The sequence below is a fragment of the Boleophthalmus pectinirostris genome, unplaced genomic scaffold (assembly GCF_026225935.1).
Source record: "Boleophthalmus pectinirostris isolate CB_2022bp ecotype Guang Dong unplaced genomic scaffold, ASM2622593v1 HiC_scaffold_2, whole genome shotgun sequence".
In the NCBI taxonomy this organism is placed as follows: Eukaryota; Metazoa; Chordata; class Actinopteri; order Gobiiformes; family Gobiidae; genus Boleophthalmus; species Boleophthalmus pectinirostris.
In genome coordinates, this window is record NW_026571152.1 from 5,843,049 (window position 1) to 5,866,203 (window position 23,155).

Below are 23,155 nucleotides of genomic sequence, written 5' to 3' on the forward strand. Positions count from 1 at the left end.
TCGCAATATTGTCTCAAATGGTTCAACGTGTCTGAGGCCTCGGAGAAACACTGACCTCTAGTGGACAAATTTAACAATAAGACAATACTTGTGTGCAGAGCGACACCGTACCTAACAACAACAATAATAATGATGATTTAAAATAATATGTAAGATAAAAAGAGCAACATAAATAGCAGCTGTAAATAAGAAAAGAGGTGATCTTGTTAGGTGGAATTAGATCAAAGTGATCCCAACCCATGGATCGCTTTTTTACACTTGTAGATGCCATCGAAAATGAAACAAATGCCAAAAGTTGCCAAAATCACCACCAACATCACACAATACTCCTCACTACCCAATATTTTTTAAGAAATATTGGTGCATCTTTTATACTGTAGCAGTTTAGCGCTTGTCAAACCACGGAAGTGCACTGAACACTCTGAAGCACTCTGAACCAATCACAAAGTGGAACATTCGCTGAGCCAATGAAACACTTCGATATACTGAAGCAATTGACACACAGAGTGAAGCAGTAGGGGGGACCGACACTTCCACACTTTGGTCACGTGAGCGGCTGCTGCGAGACGAGCTCCGAGGCATTATGTTTCAGAAAGAACGAGGCGTGCTCCGGCGCTCCGTCTCATTTGCCCATCAGTAGGAAAAATATTATTGTCCTTCTTCCTACGGGATTTGAGAAAAGCTTAATATACCAGTTAGCTCCGTTAGCGGTGCATTACATACATCATGACCGAATATCAGCGATGGATGAATAAAAAAGTACCTCCCAACCGTCGAGAAAACAAATTCTAATGCTGCCAGGTCAGACGGTTTCCACGAAGTGAAACTGGATGATGAATCAGTTTAAGTGAGAGTAACCTGTTTCTCGCCCAAACTCATATGTGTAACATGTGTTGAGTTTTACATATACACATCAGTCTGAAATGTGTCATTTGAGCTACCTAGCTCTACTGCACATGCGCACAACCCCAAGTGCTGTTATAGTTTAAATGCCGTCGATTTGAGCTCCCGAGGCAGAAGTGGAGTAACAAGTCACATTTTAAAAGTGTATTGGTTTTATTGTCTGTTTTGACCAGTTAAGTGTATAAGCACCAACGTGTGTGTTAGATTTGTGGCACAACACCTACATTAGATGATTTAGTATTTGATTTTATCATTATAATTTTCATTAAATCATATTTTATGTTTTCCATGTGTAGAAAATGTTGTAACTTTGTTTAGAAAGGTGCTGTGTAAATAAAATATCACTATATTATAATAAATTTCTTATTATAATATAGTGATATTACACTACACTGTAGCCTATGATAATAGTGTTAAATATTAAACATTTAAAGCAATTTAATTTAAAGATTTCAGTGCTTCCAGTCATTTTTTTGTCTTATATAGTGGGAGCCTTATTTGATAGAAGATACAGGCCTTTTGAAATGATCTCCTCTGCCCCAAACTCATCTAAATGAGTGAATAATGGTGATTCTACAGCGGGAGAATTACTCTATGACTAAATTGTCCTGTTGATATGTGCTCCCTTTAGTCGGAGCCCTATTTGAGCAGAATACAACTGTCCAAATGAACTACACAGATTCATATAATCTGTAATAATGAGTACATATAATGAGTTGAAATTGTATATAACAAAGGTATAAAATGTGATCAGCATCTGCAAACAGCATCAAACCTATGTCTCTAATCCAAAGAAATATATTGTAAAACTGGGGAGGTTCACTTTATTGGATCAACACAACTGGGAATGGAAAACGTAAGGTCGCTTGTTTCAACAGGGTAGCGTGAATCGTGAGACGTCACTGTGGATTTAGGCTGCAGGGAGCTCATTTCGATAGGGCAGCCTATTTCGACAGAACAATGGCTCTCACTTAAAGAGATCGGAAAACGCGGAACGTCATAATGACTGTTTGAATCTGATTTGTCAAAGCGTCACACCAGTGAAACAAGATGAAAACTCAAACTTTAGTTGCATTCTTTTGAGAGAAAAACTCATACATCTTCCTTGTCCACAAATGCACAAAGCTCTTTACCTTTTTCACTTTTTCCACAAACTAAATAGTCCATATTGACGCTAAAATAGGCTGAAGTTTGTTTGTCGCCATGTTGGTTTTGGTTTGTTTCAGCGCTTCACCTTTGGCTTCTGCACAAACCTAAAAGCTACATCGTGATTGGTCGCCAAACAGCTGTCAGGTCCTATTGTGAACTTATAAATATCAGAAGAATCCATCTTCTGCACAAGGTTACGGTGAGAGACCCTCCACCAGAAAGCTTACAAATTCTATTAGACCCAGAAGTAGACAACCTTCAGTTATTCGTAATAAACTCATTTACATTGTATTCTGAGGTGGTGGTCCTTGTAGTGAATCAAAGGTGAGGCAGTGTCATGAGTACAAGTACATGTTTAAAAATCTACTACAAAAAGTGCATTTACTCTTGTCCAAAGAAGTCCAGACAGACTGTCCCCACTTCAACTGCTTTGTCTCGAGGAAAACACGTCCGTCCAATCGGATCTGTTTGTTTGACACAGGTGAAACAAAAAACTCATGAGTAGGGATGTAACAATATCCAAATCTCTCGCTACGATATTTATTGCAATATTTTGTGGAGGCAAACAAAACTGAGAATACACTTCTCTTCCTTAAAATGTCTTAACAAGACTTAACCCAGGGGTGTCAAACATACGGCCTGGGGGCCAGATCAGGCCCTTCAAGACCTTTAATCTGGCCCTCGGCTGATTTTCTACTAAAATATTTTTATTATATTTTCTATTAAAATATTGGTAATTTTCTGCGGTGTTTAACACAGCAGCGTCTCCATTGCTTCTGTACGTGGCCCCTCCCACCAGAGCAGCACAAATGAAGACTTACCTCTTTCCAAACGCTCTTAAAGGACGATCGTTTTGACTGTTGACCGTGACACCCTCATCAACAAAATGTCAAAACTGAGAAAAATGGAGCCGAGTGCAGGATTTTCCAAGAAAAATTTGCTTATTTCTATTTGTATACAAGTTAATGTTAAAACACTGTGTTGAAATTGCATTTTTCTTAAAGTTTCAGGTTGTACATATTATAATATTTTGTAAAAGAAAGAGTTCATCAATTAAAAAAGATTTCTGAAATAGATTGGCATTTCTCCGTGCAAATATTTGAACTTATTGCTATTTTTGGGGTTTATATGCCATGAGTTTTCTGATACGGACCCCAACCAAAATGAGTTTGACACCCCTGACTTAACCCAAAGAACTAAGTGTTAAAAAAACTGCTTATAACTGTTATTTCTTCATGTAGTCTGCGCTGAAATGGAGCAAAAGATCATGGTCTATGTAGTTTCCTTTGTTGTTGTTTTTTTAGCTATTGCTGTACCATAACTATTATTTTAAGCAAAAATTCATATTCTGATAATCATAGTCAAGCATACTCTGATTACCACAAAACGGTTCAAACACTGAATCTTCTCACCAACTTTTTTGGAGGGGACCCATATTTTAAAAGTAACAAACCTTTGCGACCCAAGTCAATAGACGTTATTCATAAATCACAAAATAAAGGTAGATTTGACCGATAATGAGGATATTTTATTGTTGACAGAGTGATCGTGTGTCTCTGAACAATTAGTATTACTCAAGTTTTTTTTTTTTCTTTTCAACATTTAATTGAACCAGCAATATTGGAAGAAAATAGTCGAATAGATCCAGTCTTTGGGAAACAATGTCTTGATGTATATGTGGGTGGCACTGTGGCTTAGCTGGTCAAAGTGCCTGTCTTGTAAACAGGAGATCCTGGGTTCAAATCCCAGCGGTGCCTTTTCACGTTCTATTCTCTTCTTTAAACATTCAAAAAAAAAAAACACTGAAGGGATTCAACCCCTCAATCTTCAGATTTGAAGTCAGAATATCCATTATGTTCGTGGTCCTGGTTGACTTTGATTTCTTATCTTGAGAATAGAGGGTCATTTGTTAGACCTTTATTTACAATATGTCAAGTGCTCAAATTTTAGCTTTCTTTCCTAGGAACACTGAAGACTGTAGGTGCTCTGGCATAGCTGATTCAAACTCTTGTCTAGTAAACAGCAGATCCTCGGTTCAAGTTCCAGCAGTGCCTTTTCACATTCTGTTCTCTGGGGGTAACATTAAAACAATCAAGCATACTCTGATTACCACAAAGAGGTTCAACCCCTGATTCTTCTCTTCCAGTGAATGTAATGGATGATTTCTATAACTGGGGCCTTTTTACACCATAACTGATAATGCATTTTCATCTGTGTGCATGTGCTTTATATATGTGGCGGTGGAGCTGTGACTTAGCTGGTCGAAGTGCGTCTCTTGTAAACAGGAGATCCTTGGTTCAAATCCCTGCAGTGCCTTTTCACATTCTCTTCTGTAAGCATTCAAAAAACAAGTATGCTCTGATAATCACAAGGGATTCGACCCGTCAATCTTCTAATCTGAAGTTGGGCGGATTATTCATAAGGTCATAGTCACCTTTCATTTCTTAGCTTGTGAATGCGCATCATGATTTGCCGGACTGTTATTTATAATAAGCCAATTGCCTTCGCTGGTCAAAGTCTCTTGTAAACAGGAGATCCTGGGTTCAAATCCTAGCAGTGCTTTTTCACATTCTCTTCTCTTCTGTAAACGTTCAAAAACAAGCACATTCTGATAACCACAAGGGGATTTGACTCCTCAGTCTTCTGCTCTGAAGTCAGACAGTTTATCCATTATGCCACATGGTTATGGTTGGTTATCTTAGCTTGCTAATGAGCAGGATCATTTGTCTCTGTTATTTACAATATGCCAAGTAGAGCTCTGCACACAAGCCCGACGCAAAACTTTGAGGTGCGGAAACATTTTGAAAGCTCATTGCAGGAATGAAAATTACAATTCTTTGCACAGACCTCTAATGCCAAGTGCCCAAATTGTAGCTTTCTTTCATGTTCACATTAAGAAGTGTAGGTGCTGTGGGCTTAGCTGGGTGAAGTGCCTGCCTAGTGAACAGGAGGTCCTGGGTTCAAATCCCAGAAGTGCCTTTTCACATTCTGTTCTAAAATTCAATTAAAAAAATGTAATAAGCAATCAACCATACTCTGATTACCACAAAATGGTTCAAACTCTGAATCTTCTCACCTGAAGTCAGATTCCTTTTCAGGTCACGTGGTCATCAAAGTGCTATCATGGTCTATTTTTGAATGTACTGGATGATTTGTATGACTGGGGCTTGTTTACACCAGGGATCTCCAACCTTTTCTGTCCGGTGAGCTGCCCTTACAAACTGAAAATGCTGGAGAGCTACTCACTTTAGAGATATAAGAAATAGCTAGATATAAGATATAGTGATATAAGAAATGGAGTCGATGTAAGAGGGCAAGTCTTTGATGCTGTAGTTAGATAAAACTTTAAACCATTATCCATTTATTAGTGCACAAAGTTCAAACTAACACATTTACAGTAGTAATTAATCAAATTTGAGTCATTCAGTACAATACGTATAATTCAGAAATCCTTCGGCGCTTTGAGGGGGTGGAGAGCGACTGGTGGCTCCCAAGCTAAAGGTTGGAGACCCCTGATTTACACTGTACCTAATACTGGATTTTTGTCTGTGTGCATGCGCTTGAAAAGTTCTTCGATATATTGTGATGGTCCAACAAGATTATTATTGTGAGACCTTTGAGGATACAATATCACAATATTTTGGTTATTATTACATCCCTACTCATTAGTCACCCACCCTATAGGGCACATTTACATGATGTTTTTAAAATTCCGATTTAATTATTCCGAATTAATACACGCATCAAGAATCTCGCACTTCTGGTCATTGCGCAATTCATACTGGGAAGGATTTTCCGAAAAAGTGAGCATCAAACTGCCATGTTTGATTTTACAGTGGGATGTGGCTATTGACAAAGCCGTTCTTTTCAAGTCTTTTGAACCATGTCACTTTTGTTTTTGGTTCTGATATTGTCATATTTTAGTTTTGGGATTCGGACATCGTTAATTGTGTGGTTGTTGGATCCTAACAGTGGAAAACAGCTCCATAAATTTGTTTACGAACTCCATAGATGCAAAAGGGATTCAGATGTGTGTGTGACTGCAAACCTCTGTTCAAACTGTTTCCCATCAGAATTGAAAAATAGTGAAAGGTGATGGGCAGTATTGATCCACAGGAAGGATGAAAAAGGAATCCTTTGACTTCCTAAATCATTCCGTGTTTGCAGTGAACATTTTGTATGTGTAGCACCATCAAAGCAGTCACACACATCTGAATCCCTTTTGCATCTACGGAGTTCGCAAGCAAATTTCTCAAGTTCATTTTCCGCTATTAGGATCCAACAACCACACAATTACGATGTCCGAATCCTAAAACTAAAATATGACAATATCAGAACCAGAAACAAAAGTGATATGGTTCAAAAAGCTAGAAAAGATCGGCTTTGACAATAGACACATCCCACTGGGAAAACAAACATGGCGGTTTGATGCTCACTTTTTCGGAAAAATCCTTCCCAGTATGCATTGCACGATGACCGGAAGTCCAAGATTCTTGATGCTTGTATTAATTTGGAATTAAACTATACTCCTTTGAGTTTACATGGAAATAATAATTCCGAATTAAGGTTTACATGGAAAACACATTAAATCGGCTTTAATTAATTCCACCCAATGTCTGGCGGGAGGGGAGGCTTCTGATTGGACAGGAACACTAATGTATTTACGTCGACCGGAAGATAGCACACACTTCAGCTGCTACTGACTTTTATGTCATCTCGGTTTGTTGTTCCCCAGTTTGTATGAGCGGGGAAACAGTCCGAACCCAGACTTCTGAACCAGCGGGAGCAGCTCCGGTTCAGGTCAAGCCCCGATGAACTGGACTGGGGAGTGGTGTTAGGTGCCTCGGCCTGAGAAGCACTTTCCGCGGAGAAGAACTAAGAGCACGAAGGACGGACGCCCAGAACAAGATAGAAGATAATTAACCAAACGGGATTCGCGCTTCTGTCCTGATGTTTTGCACCGCCTCGGTACCAGCCGAGCCCCTCGTGGACAGAGGATAGGAACAACCACAGCGCATTTTCACTTTTGCCGCATGGATCCAGTGTGTGGTGTTGCTCGCCCCCGTCTGGACCCAGCACATGGACGACGGAGCCTATGGACCTGCTACCGTGCCTTTACCCCTGTTACACGGACTCAGCGCTTCTGCTTCGGGCTGATGCGCAGTGAGTTGTGTAAAGTTCTTGGCTACATGCTGCAGTTTTATGAGTTCATGGTGACACTTGGGATGAGGACGGCTCGCGGTGTTAACGGGGAACCTCGGTACCTTTAGCAATTACATAGGCAACGGGAGACAGAGCTACCGGGACACAAATATGATACAAACACCATATCACAGTGCATCATCGCGTCAGACGTGTGATCCAATGCGCATGTGCTGAACGACCGGAATTATTTTTTAGGTGGAATAAACGTTTCCATGATCGTGGAATAAATTAATTCCGGAATAAACCACCCACTTAAATCAGATTTAAGTTTAATTCCAAATAATCATTAAGAATTAAGTGTTTACATGGTCTTTTTAAAGTGGAATTAATTTGTATTCGGAATTAAATTATTTTTAATTAAAGCTCTCATGTAAACAGGGTGATAGACATGTTTGTTTTGTCATAGACGGACCATGCTTGTCTCTGATTGGTTAATCCAGCTGTCAATCACGTCCACATGAACTGAGATTCAGCAGTGACCAGACTCAAATATTCAGAATGTATTAAAGAAGTTTGTTTTTCTGGATCCCAGGCAACAATTACCCTCACAAATCTTTCCAAATTCCTCAATAACGTGTCACTTCCACCCCTGATCTCACTCTGTTCGTGTCCTAAACGGTGAGGGCTCTGGTGAGGAGCACAGATGTGACCTGCTTTGTGTCTTCATGCTTTATTCAGACATTCCTCATCCACAGAGCAGTGCATCTTTAACACGTCTCCTCTGTCAGATACACTGCCACACTTTTATATGAGGTTTTACAAGTCCTTTTCACACAAACACGGGGCCTTGGAGCATGGAGAATCTGCCGCTCGGTTCAGCCAGGTCGCACTCTTATCTCCGAGCTCAGGTGCACTACAATATGATACAGCCAAAATCCAATCAAATGTATTTTACAGACACAGAATCAGACAAAGGAGATGGTGAAACATGGAGGAATTTGAAAAGAGCATTGCAGTACGTTTTAGGTATGTCTTTGAAGTCTTATGTAACCTTTCAGCTACGTTTAAAGGTTATTTGCTGTAAGCGGCGTCGCCTTTTCACAGAGCTGACCCGTAACTTAGCCTGAAGACATCGCCTGCTTGTCTCCATGACGATAGATATGCTTAAAGCGGACCTAAAAGGGACGAGGCGAGACACAATTTCTTCAAAACGAGACATGATACGAGAATCGGCTCACGAGAAATGTGATCTAAGTGGTGATGGGCAAATGAGACTTTCTTTCTTTCTTTCTGAAACAAATTGCTCTGAAGCTCTGCCTCGCAGCAGCCGCTCACGTGACCAAAGTGTGGAAGTGTCGGTCCCCCCCCTACTGCTTCGCTCTGCGCGTCAATCGCTTCACTATATCGAAGCGTTTCATTGGCTCAGCGAATGTTCTGCTCTGTGATTGGTTCAGAGTGCGTCAGAGTGTTCAGCGCACTTCTGTGGTTTGACAAGCACTAAACTGCTACAGTGTAAAAAATGCACCAATATTTCTTAAAAATGTTGGGTAGTGAGGAGTGTTGTGTGACGTTAGTAGTGATTTTGGCGACTTTTGGCATTTGTTTCATTTTCGATGGCATCTACAAGTGGAAAAAAGCGATCCATGGTTTGGGATCACTTTGATCTAATTCCACCTAACAAGGTCACCTCTTTTCTTATTTACAGCTGCTATTTATGTTGCTCTTTACATATTATTTTAAATCATTGTTATTGTTGTTGTTAGGTACGGAAATACTTCATCATGGGTTGTGTGCTGGTTTAAAATAGTTAAATTTGTCCACTAGAGGTCAGTGTTTCTCTAAGGCCTCAGACACGTCGAACCATTTGAGACAATATTGCGACTGAGGTGTCAGTGCTTCACGAGGCTCCATTCGCCCATCACTAGATATAAGTTTTGAATTGTTAATGAACTGTGTTATTGAGTTCACAATTTTGACTTCAGAATTTTAGTTTTATTTCATTTTATAGTTTTGCTGTCATTGTAACAATCCTTTATGGAATTACAGCTTCTCAAGAGAAGTTAACCCGCTTTCTATCTGAGGCAAATGTAAATGCTGCGGCTTAGCTGGTCAAAGTGCCTGTCTAGTAAACAGGTAGCCAGGCTGGCACCACCTAGTGCCTCTGCTCATTTCATTTCTCTCCAGCAACTAGGTCAGGAATTAGAATACACTAGACGGTTTGCAAAAACCCCAGAAGTGTGAGTTCGAGCACCAGCCAATCAGTGAAGAGCCATATATTCAGTGTTGTCAACGATTCCCAAGATTGAGGATTTAAAGCCAGAACAAAGAGAATGTTTGGTGAATTTTATCAAGGGGAAAGACGTTATTGCCCTTCTTCCTGCGGGATTTGGGAAAAGCTTAATATACCACTTAGCCTGAAGACATCGCCTGCTTGTCTCCATGACGATAGATATGCTTAAAGTAGACCTAAAAGAGACAAGACAAGACACCATTTCTACAAAATGAGACATGATATGAGATTCAGCTCACAAGAAATGTGATATCATTTTTGAATTGTTAATGAACTGTGTCACTGAGTTCACAATTTTGACTTCAGAATTTTAGTTTTATTTCATGTTATAGTTTTGCTGTCATTGTAACATTGCTTTTTGGAGGAGTTAACCCCCTTTTTATCTAAGGTAAATGTAAAAATATTTTTCCTGCCATCATTTTGACTTACTTTTTATTTAAATAATTCTTGAATAATATGTAATACCCGCATAAGAGGAGATTTTGTGCTTTTAATTTAGGCAGTCAACACCTAGGAACTGTTGCTGTTTTGTTCAGTTCCGCTGGACCCTTGTTAGAGATGCACACCTGGTTGAGAAGCAGTATGTGGCATGTCACAAACCCAGCCAATTAAAGTTAAAATAAAGGGAATAAACTAGTTTAAAAGTCATTCTACTTCCAAAGTATGGGTATGTTTTTGTAACTGTTCATGTCTTTATTTTATGTCTTATATTATACTTTTCTGTAATTTATGTTAATTATTTTAGTTCGACGGTGGTGTTGGTGATGTTGGTGGCATCAGAGGCCTTTAAGTCTCAAGATTGTACAAGCCACAATAAAGATTAATCAAGCCATCAGTAAAAAGAACTCTTTATTGACAACACGAGGAGGTGGTGTGGTAAATATGATGAAAAAATCTCATGAGATCATTTTCCACATGTGTGCTCCGTATTGTGGCAATTTGGTCTTGCGAGATCTTATTCCATCCCTTGGACCTATTATACAAAAGTGACGTTTTAGATCATTGCTCTAATTGTTTCTCCTTATTTGCCCTTTCACAGTTGTATTTGGAGTGATTCGTGCATGTTTGAGTCATCTTTATTCTCCTCTAAAGTCTCTTTTTCACGCTTACATCACAAACCAGGAAGATGTACGGAAAGATGTGATTTCAACTTCCCAGGCCCAGTTTTCTTCATCTCCATGTCATTGTAGTTATGTTCAGCTCATCAACAATATCTTAGTTTTCATAATTTCCCCACTGACACACAGCTCCCAGCGTACTGGGTACATGTGATTAGAAGAGATGAGGCGCCAAACTCAAGATGATTCCAAACAGCATATGGGCCCGGTCAAGCAGAAGTAAACAGCAAGGCCAAAAATTCAAGTGAATTCATCCAATATAAAAATGTATTGAACAGATACATATGTACTCTAGTTCATGAAACTGTTCACCTTTTTTCTGTACCATTTTTGGTTCTAAAGTTACATACGTTTTAAACAGACCATGTATGAAACATGGAACAAAAATTATTTCCCAGATTTCAAAGACCTGCAAATCATGTAAATAAATGGATGTATTTCATCATATCTTGTGTTATTCCATCTTTGAACTGTTGATGAAGGTACATGATTTTTCCAAAAAACTTTATTTAAAATTATAAAACATTTGCTTGGAAGGACTGACATATTTTATAGAAATAGTTTCCTTTCATTTTGAAGTAATATTAAAGTATTGGGAAGAAAAAAAGATGTCAAATTATGCAAAATCATGCACCTTCTACTTGCTTGAACAATTTTCCCTTTGTTACTTTTCCCTCCGTTACCATGACCTTTCTTAATAAAAAATCTCTTGACTCTAAAAGTAAGAGGTTTTTCAACCTAATCTTGTACCATATGATAGAAAACTATATGAAGCAAATATTCAAACCAGTTTGTTAAGGATATGGTAAGTGAGAACCAAGAGTTATCACTGTTTGTATTTATTGTCCAAAAAGTGCTGCATATTTCATTCCCTCCGTTACCGACATGAGTTTTTTTATTTTTTGTCAACAACTTGAAAGAATATCACAGGTTTGACTTTACCCTGTTGGATGTTAACTTTTTCCTACATTCTGATACTTTACTTATTTCAATAGTCCCTCTAGTTTCTGAATAAGAGACATTTGAATGTAAAAAATCTGCCCGCTTCCCTCCGTTACCACTTGACCAGACCCACATATGTCTGCAGTCTTCATTTTACCTCTGATCACATTTACTTCAGTGGGTTTGATCACAGTCGGTATTAAAAGATCCATGTCAGGCGAGCCCAGTGTCAGGAACTACACTGGAAGTTGTGATCGCATCTTTCCAAACGTCTTCCTGGTTTGTGACGAAAGCGTGAATAGAGCTTATTCAAGACGCCATTGCTCTAATCAACACCAGATTTCACCGCCACCTGCACACGCCCACTGCAACTGTCTTGATCCTCCAGTTTCTCCCTTTTCCCAACCGACACCAGCTGCCGTCTGTCTCGACTTTACACCTGACTGACCTTCCACCCCTCTACAATCAAGTCCTGCCTATATAAGCCTGGTTCGTCCTTGACTCCCTTCTAGTTTGTCAGTTAATCCACAGTCATAACTAGCTCTTGGCTCCTTTCCTAAAGATCTTGTGGGATTTTTGTTTTTGTTTTTTTTTACCTTTTTGCTATATATTCTCCCTGACTTCATGTAATTTTTCATTTTGCTCCCAGTGCTCCTCGGATATCTCCTGCCCATTACCTACCTGTTAATAAACCTCTTAATCTTTACCTGTGTTGGTTTCTGCTTTTGGATCCAAAGCCTTCTGTGTCTCCCAGTGCCTCCAGTTTTATTTATTTCATTGGTGATATAATGTTTGGGCCATGGATAGAATCAGTTTCCATTTCTTGCTTCACTTTGTTGACATATTAGATATTAGAAAAAATATAAATCACATTGCATATATTTTTCTTTTAGTTTTTAAGTTAACCAGGTCTTGCCAAAAACTTGTGTATACAATATAATAATTTCCCTTGTGGATTCCAATCCATAATTTCCCTTGTGGATCAATAAATTTCGTCTAAGTCAGTATATTCAAATGTTGCGTATAGTTTTGGAGTTAAAAATTAACTCCAAAGATGAACAGTAGCTCAGCTGGTAGAGTTTTGTCCACTGATCCGAAGGTTGGCTGTTTGAATCCCACTTTTGACATAAACATCATTGGTTGAGAGGTGAGGTCCACTGACCCACAGGTTGGCATGTGATTCCAGCTCCCACAGATGAATGCTGTCTTTGTGTCCTTGGTCAAGACTCACCCCCCAGTGTCTGTGTACACAGGTGTGTGAAGGAGTGAGTGGTTCCTTGCTGTAAAGAGCTTTGAGAGCCTTGAATGTGGAAAAGCGACACATTTACCATTAATACAATTACATTAAAAAGAAAAGATATTGTTGAAGGGACAGTCTGGAATTTTTTATACATAAGGCCTCATTTCCTAGTCAGAGTGTTGGACACGTGTGAAGACACGTTTTTTTTTTTTTTTATATTCCATCCAGTCCTTGTATTTGCAGAGGTGGCTGGTGCCACTAAAAACAGTCTTAGGCCCTATTTGAACGGGATTAGTTTTACCTGTGGACCTTTGGTGAATTGTAATAACTGCAGAGGATTCCTGAGATCTTAATCCCGTGCGAATGCGCCATGTCTGTAATTTATAAAGTAAAAATTACACCGCAAATGACCTACTATATTTTACTAAACACAGACGTCCGGTGATAATACTAGTCCCGTGCAAATCTGCATCTCAGTATTTGTTGTGGTAATTGCGCCTTTTCTATCTCTTTCCGGCTTGAATATGGAGGCTGCAGTAGAAATTTTGATTAACAGTTTTGAGCTTTTTAGGGGCAAATTCTAATACGGCCCCGTACCACACTATATGTAAACTGATCTGCAGAAACAAGAAGAGGTCCAAGAAGAGAGCCAATTCTCGCAGGATGATGGCCTGGGTGACATGTGGAGCAGCAAGCGGTAAGGAACATTTTAAATAATATAACTAGCGAATAACTAGCTAGGCTATATCCTCCATATCGGGGGCAGGGGGTGATCTAGTGCCGCTAGATCCACACTGAGAACCGAGGGAGGGAAGCGATCCGCGCAACTCGGCCGCTAGATTGACACTGGTTTAGTCCTGGTTAAGTCCTGGTTTAGTCTCGATTCAATTCTATACCAGTCCTGGATTAGTAACAGTCCAGTCCTTTACCAGTCCCGGTCTACTCCTGGTCCAGTCCTGATCCAGTCCTGGTTTAGCCCTGGTCTAGTACTGGTCTAGTCCTGGTCCACCCGCCTTTATACTAACTGCCCTTACTAATTTTATAGCTGATGTTACGACATATCCGTCGTAACATAACATAACATAACCGACTTCACTTATCCCGTGCGAAAGCGGTGCAAGTAACACAGACGTGGGGCCTTAATTTACAATTACCACACGTCCCCAGGTTGTACTTATCCCGTGCGAATAGGACTATACCCACTCTACAAAGTACCCAAAGCAAAACAATTATTACACCAGACTGCCGATGTAAATGTCTGTATTGATAGAATAATGTTTGAAATAAAACTAACCTTGCACTGCACATGTTGAGGGACTATTTTCTCATATATCAGTCCGTCGCTGCTGAACTTTCTATCAGGAAGTACAACTCGCTGCTGCTGCTCAGACATAAATCCTTCAAATACAAGTTTGGTATTACTTCTAAAGTTATTCTATCGACACAGACATTTACATGGACAGTCTGATGTAATAATAGATTTACTTCGGGTGTTTTGTGGAGTGGGTAAGACTGTTTTTAGTGGCAGGATAACTATGGCCATTGACATGCACTAGCCTAGCACCAGCGACCTCTGCAAATACAAGGGTTGGATGAAATATTTTTGAAAAGTGTCTCCACACGTCTCCATCACTCTGGCTCACAAGGAAATGAAGCTCTATGTCCAAAATTCCGAACTGTCACTTTAATCTTTGGCACTTCTATATATTGGTGTGGATTCGCGCAACATGATAAATTAGTTGGTAAAAATCAGAGGCAACTTCCCGCTGAGAAAAGTGGCACTTTTAGTAAAACTGGTTAAATTCAAATTGGACTCAGTGCACTGCCAGTCCTCGGTCATCTTCTGTCAATGAATGTACCTAATTATAATGATGACATATGCCACGAAATGGATTCCACTGCTACAACTCTGTCCCTCCAGCAGTCCACCCAAGCAAAGATTATGGATCACTTTTGGTTCACTAAATAAATGACTAAAACTGGCTGACATTTCAAAACTAACTGAACAAACTGGAAAAAAAAAGTTAACTGATGGTGGGTCTGCAACTTGCTTGTCTCCATTAAGATGTTATTGACAAATGTCCACAGTATGGCATTAGTAACTGTATCTAACTCCATGGAGAGAGAACTGGTGGTGGTACAAGTCAGATCTGTGGAGAGGCGAGAATGTATACTGTATGAATGAAAAAAAAAAAAACAAAAAAAAAACATCGCTCTTCTCTGTAACTGCTGCTGTCAGGCTCCTCATTTTGGTGTTAAAATGTTTGTATTATCTCACTGTACATGATCCTAGTGTTTTTATTTCAGTTTTTTTTTTTTTTTTTTCGTGAATAATTTCCTGTTTCTAATTTATAAAAGGACAGAGGAACTCATTTTCCAACAGGCTCCTACATCTCCACTCAAACAGTGAGAGATACAGGACTACAGTCAGACTACAATACTCCCTACAACTGTACAACAACTCACCCTTATGTCACAGATAATACTCCCTACAACTTGTACTACAACTTACCCATATAGAACAGATAATACTCCTTACAACTGTACAACAGCTTGCCCATATGTAACAGATAATACTCCCTACAACTGTACAACTCACCCTTGTGTCACAGATAATACTCCCTACAATTGTACCACAACTCACCCTTATGGAACAGATAATATTTCCTACAATTGTACAACAACTCATCCATATGGAACAGATAATACTCCCTACAACTGTACAGTAACTCACGTTTATGAACAAATAATACTCCCTACAACTGTACAACTCACCCTTGTGTCACAGATAATACTCCCTACAATTGTACCACAACTCACCCTTATGGAACAGATAATACTCCCTACAACTGTACAACAACTCATCCTTATGTAACAAATAATACTCCCTACAACTGTACAACAACTCATCCTTATGTAACAAATAATACTCCCTACAACTGTACAGTAACTCACGTTTATGGAACAGATAATTCTCCCTACAACTGTATAACAACTCACTCTTATGTAACAGATAATACTCCCTACAACTGTATGACAACTCACCTTATGTAACAATAATACTCCCTACAACTGTACAGTAACTCACGTTTATGGAACAGATAATACTCCCTACAACTGTATAACAACTCACTCTTATGTAACAGATAATACTCCCTACAACTGTACAACAACTCAGCCTTGTGTCACAGATAATACTCCAATGGCTGAACTCTATCAAACACAGGGAAATGTCACCAATATGACTCTGATTCCAAGTCAAACGGAGGGAAGATATTAATACTTGGCTAATAGGAGTTCAGGAGGGCAGTTGGGCAGCAGAACATCTTTTGAAGTATCCAGTGTCAGAGCCCAAACTGAACTTTGCTCTTGTTCTTATCACGTCAAAAACAAGAACAATCAACTCATGTCCTCCAAAATACCTCCAAAAATACTTCAGAAATGAACAGTAGCTCAGTTGGTAGAGCTTTGTTTGCTGATCCAAAGATTGGCAGTTTAGATGAATGCTGTTGTTGTGTCCTTGGGCAAACCATTTAAACCAAGTATTTAAGAGCCCAAACAAACTTTCTTCTTGTTCTCATCACCTCAAGAACAAAAACAATCAACTTAGTTCTTCTGAAGTATGAATAGGCCTCAAGTCCTCAAAAATGCCTCCAAAAATACTTCAGAAATTAACAGTAGCTCAGTTGGTAGAGCTTTGTTTGCTGATCCAAAGATTGGCAGTTTAGATGAATGCTGTTGTTGTGTCCTTGGGCAAACCATTTAAACCAAGTATTTAAGAGCCCAAACAAACTTTCTTCTTGTTCTCATCACCTCAAGAACAAAAACAATCAACTTAGTTCTTCTGAAGTATGAATAGGCCTCAAGTCCTCAAAAATGCCTCCAAAAATACTTCAGAAATTAACAGTAGCTCAGTTAGTAGAACTTTGTTTACTGCTCCGAAAGTTGGCAGTTCAGATGAATGCTGTCATTGTGTCCTTAAGCAAGACATTTAACCCAACTCGCCCTAAGTATTTAAGAGCCCAAACGAACTTTCCTCTATTTTTTATCACCTCAAGAACAAGAACAATCAACTTATGTTCTTATGAAGTATGAATAGGCCTTAAATCCTCCAAAATACCTCCAAAAATACTTCAGAAATTAACAGTTACTCAGTTAGTAAAGCTTTGTTTACTGATCCAAAGGTTGGCAGTTCAGATGAATCCTGTCATTGTGTCCTTGGGCAAGACCTTTAACCCAACTCTCCCCAAGTATTTGAGAGCCCAAACGAACTTTCTTCTTGTTCTTATCAACTCAAGAACAAGAACAATCAACGTGTGTTCTTGGAGTATATGAATAGGCCTTAAGTCAAGTCCTCTTTATACATTCTACGCTTGAACGTCTCCAGCGGTGTGTCTGTTTTTGTGTTTGTGTGTTTGTACTTTTGCGTTATTGAAAAGCGAGAGCGGGGCCTGTTGTTTATGATGAATGGCTCTCACTCGTGGACCGTGCGGTTCAATAGCACGTAGCCTTTAGCACTTACAACAATAGATTGGCTACAGTTTCAAAACATCCTGTCCATGGAAAAAAAAAGCGCTTATTTTGCCGAGAGCGACCGCAGTCTCAATAGGTGTTGTCCCAGTTTGACCCAAATGAACGGCGGGTCACTTGAAAGCTAATGTTACAATGGCATTGATAGACCTGTGCTGTACGGTGATAGTCAATGGTGCTTTTGTTACGAGCTGTCTGTGTACACAACTGTTCTGTTTACAGCAGCGTTCTCCACCTAAAACTGGCTCCACTGAATAGTCATTGGGTAACTGTAGGTTTATTTTAGACATTTAGACATCAATATCATGAAACAATACAAAACAAAAAAAAAGCAAATCTATTATTACACCAGATTGTCAAAGTAAATGTCTGTGTTGATAAAATAATATTTGAAATAAATCTAACCTTGAATCGTCGCATGTTGAGGGACTATTTTCTCATATATCAGTCCGCCGCTGCCAAGCTTTCTATCAGGAACTCGATGCTGCTGCTCAGACATAAATCCTTCAAATACAAGGTTGGTTTTACTTCTAAAATTATTCTGACAACACAGACATTTACATGGACAGTCTGGTGTAATAATAAATTTGTTTCGGGTGTTTTGTGGAGTGTTTTTAGTGGCAGGCTATCTATGGCCATTGACTTTCACTAGCCTAGCACCAGCGACCTCTGCAAATACAAGGACTGGATGGAATATTTTAAAAAGTATCTCCACACGTCTCCAACACTCTGGCTCACAAGGAAATGAGGTCCTATGTCCAAAATTCTGAACTGTTACTTTAATGTTTTGCACTTCTGTATATTGGTGTAGATTCGCGCAACGTGATAAATTAGTTGGTAAAGTGGCAGTTTTGAATAGTTATTGGGTAACTGTAGGTTTATTTTGGGCTCCGTTCAGACTGCAGGGCTTAATGCGAGCTTGTTCACATTTCCAATTTAAATGCGACTTGCATGTGATCTCCAGTGTGACCATTAAACGGCCCGAAAGTGTCCCGCATGTGCACTGGAGGACACGATGACGTCAACCGTAGTAGGCGTGTTCTGTGTTTACGGAAGTTTTCCAAACATGGACGCGAGCATTGAGCACCTGGAGATTTTAAAGTTCCTTTCGTACTGGAGCCAGAACATGAACAACTTACTTGTTTTAAGGAGGAGATTGAGAAGGAGAAGGACGAGGTTTTTGGTCGTGGTGTTTTGTAGGACAGTTTTCGCCTACAATTTTCGCCTACTTCAGCGAAGAATAGTGACGTTTGTGGCTTGTTGATAACGTGTAGGTCGGATGAATGCGCTTTGGCCGTTCAGACTGAAGTCGAATGTCAAAAGATCGAATATGTATCGGTTTTAGGAGCACATATCTAAGTGGCCTGGGTCGCATGTGAAAAAATTGGATCTGTGTTGTTCAGACTGTCATTAAACTTAAACATTAAATTAACAACAGCTCACCTTTATGTGTATAGAAAGTACCTCATCTTGTTTCTCTGGTCTGTTGCATTTCCCTGTGTCTTTAGCAGCACACTCTTCTCTTTCTGTGCACAGGAGCTGTCCGTGGTGCTGACCCCTGCCTCGCCGCTGCCTCACCGCTGCCCGTTAGCTTTGGTCCGCAGGGGTCACGGGGTCACAACAATAGAGAGGGGCCGGAAGGTACATGTTGTGCTGCTATTTTACGGAGATGTGGAGTCAGCTCGCGGGCTAATAGAAAGAGCGGAGAGGGGCTGACGGGCCTTGCCGGACGGACCAAAGGCAGGAGCACAGCAGCAGAGGTCAGAGCTGTGGTGTGGGGGTTCTTGATATTGGCAGAAGAGACAGATTTAACTTTTGATCACAGTGAAGGTAAAATGTTGTCTGAGGGCCCATATTACATTATTTTCTGATCTATGTTATGTCATTTCTTCATCAGAAACAGACCTGAAGTTGTGTTGTTGTTGTTTTTGTTTCATTCACACATGTTCAACTCACAAATCCTGCATATTTAAGATGACTTCCATTTTGTGTTTAAACTCCATGCAACTTCACTAAAATCATTTGGATCATTTTAGCCACTTCTCAATCTCTACTGACCTAAAGGTAGCTCTAAATGTGAAAACAACCACTTGATGACATCACAAGGTAGAACAGATGTAGACAGACTAATAATAAAGGGTTACTCAAACCTGAGTCCTGCACAGGTTTTTGGAGACCCGCACCCGCCCACACCCGTTAACATCCCACCCATTACCTGCCCGCAATAAATCACACACAAATTAAAAGCATTCTAACTGAAGCATCCATCAGAATATGAACTGAAAAATTACGACTTCAAGAATTACAATTGCAAAATGAAACAGTTACATTTTCTTCAGTACAAGCACGAATTTCTTCAGAGGTTTATTTACTGAGCAGAAGAAAGATGCCGGACCTTTGCGCCACACATGCCATGGACTGAACCAGAATTAACCCAGGACTAACCTAGGACTAACCCAGGACTAACCCAAGACTAACCTCGGACTAACCTAGGACTAACCCAGGACTAACCCAGGACTAACCCAGGACTAACCCAGGACTAGGACTAACCCAGGACTAACCAGGACTAACCCTAGGACTAACCCAGGACTAACCCAGGACTAACCCAGGACTAACCCAGGACTAACCCAGGACTAACCCAGGACTAACCCAGGATTAACCCAGGACTAACCCAGGACTAACCCAGGACTAACCCAAGACTAACCCAGGACTAACCCAGGACTAACCTAGGACTAACCCAGGATTAACCCAGGACTATCCTAGGACCAGGACTAACCCAAGACTAACCCAGGACTAACCCAGGACTAACCTCAGACTAACCCAGGACTAACCCAGGACTAACCCAGGACTAACCTAGGACTAACTAGGACTAACCCAGGACTAACCCAGGACTAACCAAGGACTAACATAAGATTAACCCAGGACTAACCTAGAACTAACCTAGGACTAACCAAGGACTAACATAAGATTAACCCAGGACTAACCTAGGACTAACCTAGGACTAACCCAGGACTAACCCAGGACTAACCTAGGACTAACCCAGGATTAACCCAGGATTAACCCAGGACTAACCCAGGACTAACCTAGGACTAAACCAGGACTAACAGGACTAACCCAGGACTAACTAGGACTAACCTAGGACTAACCCAGGACTAACCCAGGACTAACCAGGACTAACCAGGACTAACCAGGACTAGGACTAACCTAGGACTAACCAGGACTAACCAGGATTAACCCAGGACTAACCAGGACTAACTAGGACTAACCAGGACTAACCCAGGACTAACTACTAACCCAGGACTAACAGGACCTAGGACTAACCCAGGACTAACCTAGGACTAACCCAGGACTAACCCAGACTAACCAGGACTAACCAGGACTAACCAGGACTAGGACTAACTAGGACTAACCAGGACTAAACCAGGACTAACTCAGGACTAACCCTGGACTAACCTAGGACTAACCCAGGACTATCCCTGGACTAACCCAGGACTATCCCTGGACTAACCCAGGACTAACCTAGGACTAACCCAGGACTAACCCAGGACTAACCTAGGACTAATCTAGGACTGATTCCAGAACTAAACCAGGACTAAACCAGAACTGAACCAGGACTCACTGTGGGGGTGTGCTCGGAGGTGTGCCTGTGTAGACCAGCACTGAGCACTGCGCCGCACGGAGCACAGCCGTCGCCCGATTGCACTTTGCGGACACCCTGCTCCACAGGCTCCAGGCTCTCCCCTCTCTCTCCCTCTCTCCCTCTCTCTCTCTCTCTCCCCTCTCTCTCTCTCTCCTCTCTCTCTCTCTCTCTCTCTCTCTCTCTCTCCTCTCTCTCTCTCTCTCCCTCTCTCTCTCTCTCTCGCTCTCTCCCTCTCTCCTCTCTCTCCTCTCTCCTCTCTCTCTCTCCTCTCTCCTCTCTCCCTCTCTCTCTCCCTCTCTCCTCTCTCTCTCTCTCTCTCTCTCTCTCTCCCTCTCTCCCTCTCTCCCTCTCTCTCCTCTCTCCCTCTCTCCTCTCTCCCTCTCTCCTCTCTCGCCTCTCTCTCTCTCCTCTCTCCCTCTCTCCTCTCTCTCCCTCTCTCCCTCTCTCCCTCTCTCTCTCTCTCGTCTCTCTCTCCCTCTCTCCTCTCTGCCTCTCTCCCTCTCTGCCTCTCTCCCTCTCTCCCTCTCCCCCTCTCTCGCTCTTTCTCTGTCTTAAGTCTGGTTAATCCTGGTTTAGTCCTGACCCACCAGTGTGGAATCACTACCAGCCCGCATACCCGCCCGTAAAATTAAAAAATCAGTTAAAACTCGCCTGTTTCAGCAACTATTTACCCATACCCGACCCGGTGCACGACTCTGACTCAAACATGTGCAAGAGTCAATTTTGCGTAATCTGGTTTTTGGTGTTTCTTTTCATAACAGTGAATTATTGCACATTCTGAAATTATGAAGTGATCATAATCTAGAATGTGAACACAACGATTTAAAAATGCTAACTAGTTCAATTAATGGATACAATTATACTTTGACAAACGAGGCACTTACACGGATTCTGGTGCAGCCTGATGGTAAACCCCAAACCAAAACACGCCAACAACTCTCCGAAATGACAGTCTGTATTAAAAGTTCTATTACTATTACTAATATTACTACTACTATTACCACTGTTACTACCATCGTTATTACTACAGCTATTACTACATCACTATTACTATTAGAACTACTACTACACGATAGGGACCCTTTAAATATTTTAGAATATTGTGATGTCAACTGAAACCCAGTTATTTTTATACTTATACTACAACATACTACTAATACTGTTACTACTACTACTACTACTACTACTTCTACTACTACTACTACTGCTGCTACTACTATTATTATTACTATTATTACTACTTCTATTACTCCTAGTAGTGCTGCTACTGTTACTATTACTACAACTACTGTTACTACTACTACTACCTCTACTACTACTACTACTACTACTACTACTACTACTACTACTATACTACTATATTATTACTATTATCACTATTACTATTATACTATACTACTATTACTACTAATTACTACTACTACTATTACTACTATTACTATTACTACTACTACTACTACTACTACTACTACTACTATTACTATTACTACTACTGTTACTATTACTACTGTTACTACTACTTTTATTCCTTCTACTATTACTTCATTACTCCAATTAGTATTTACTACAACTGTTACTAAAACTACTACTATTACTACAACTATTAATAACTGTACTGCTACTATTACTACATTACTCCTATTACTGTTACTATTACTATTAGAAGTACTACTCGATGTGGACCCTTTAAATATTTTTAGAATATTGTGTCGTCATCTGAAAGCCAGTTATTGATCACACTGAGTTTCCGTCTCAAATCTTCAGTATATCCTCCCGGCCAAGCCCCAACTCGAACACTCCAGTAAGTACACAAAAGCAGCTCACGATTTTCCAACAGATCGATACAACTAAAGTCATTACACTTTGGGGCCCTGAGCTGCGGTGACTTCTTCTTTTTCCAGACTGTACCTCGGCCTTGGTCTGTTTTGTGGCGGACACGGGAAATTGAGGAGTAAATAAGTCACGTTGGTCGAGCGGAGCAGTAATGTGTTTCTAATGACCCTCCAAAATGAGAAATCTGCTCGTATTAAGCCGGTGTAATTAATAATGCAACAGAGCAAACCAACACGGAGCCAGCGCGAGACCAGAGGCAGCTCCGCACACAAGTCCAAAAATATGGATTTGGTTTGAAATATGAAAATTACAGCAACATGCTCAAGGTGGATTGTAAATTCTGAAAAAAAAAAAAAAAAAAGACT

General features: G+C 40.4%; 1 long non-coding RNA gene and 1 other non-coding gene across 2 annotated transcripts; both read left to right on the top strand.

Moving 5' to 3' along the window:
* Window positions 1-3,735: 3,735 nt before the first annotated feature.
* Window positions 3,736-3,809, top strand: trnat-ugu (transfer RNA threonine (anticodon UGU)). The gene has a single exon. It is a non-coding gene; the product is annotated as a tRNA-Thr (tRNA).
* Window positions 3,810-10,038: 6,229 nt separating this feature from the next.
* Window positions 10,039-10,660, top strand: LOC129409365 (uncharacterized). The gene is made up of 3 exons (XR_008632374.1): window positions 10,039-10,154; window positions 10,233-10,363; window positions 10,527-10,660. It is a non-coding gene; the product is annotated as an uncharacterized LOC129409365 (long non-coding RNA).
* The last annotated feature ends 12,495 nt before the right edge of the window (window positions 10,661-23,155 follow it).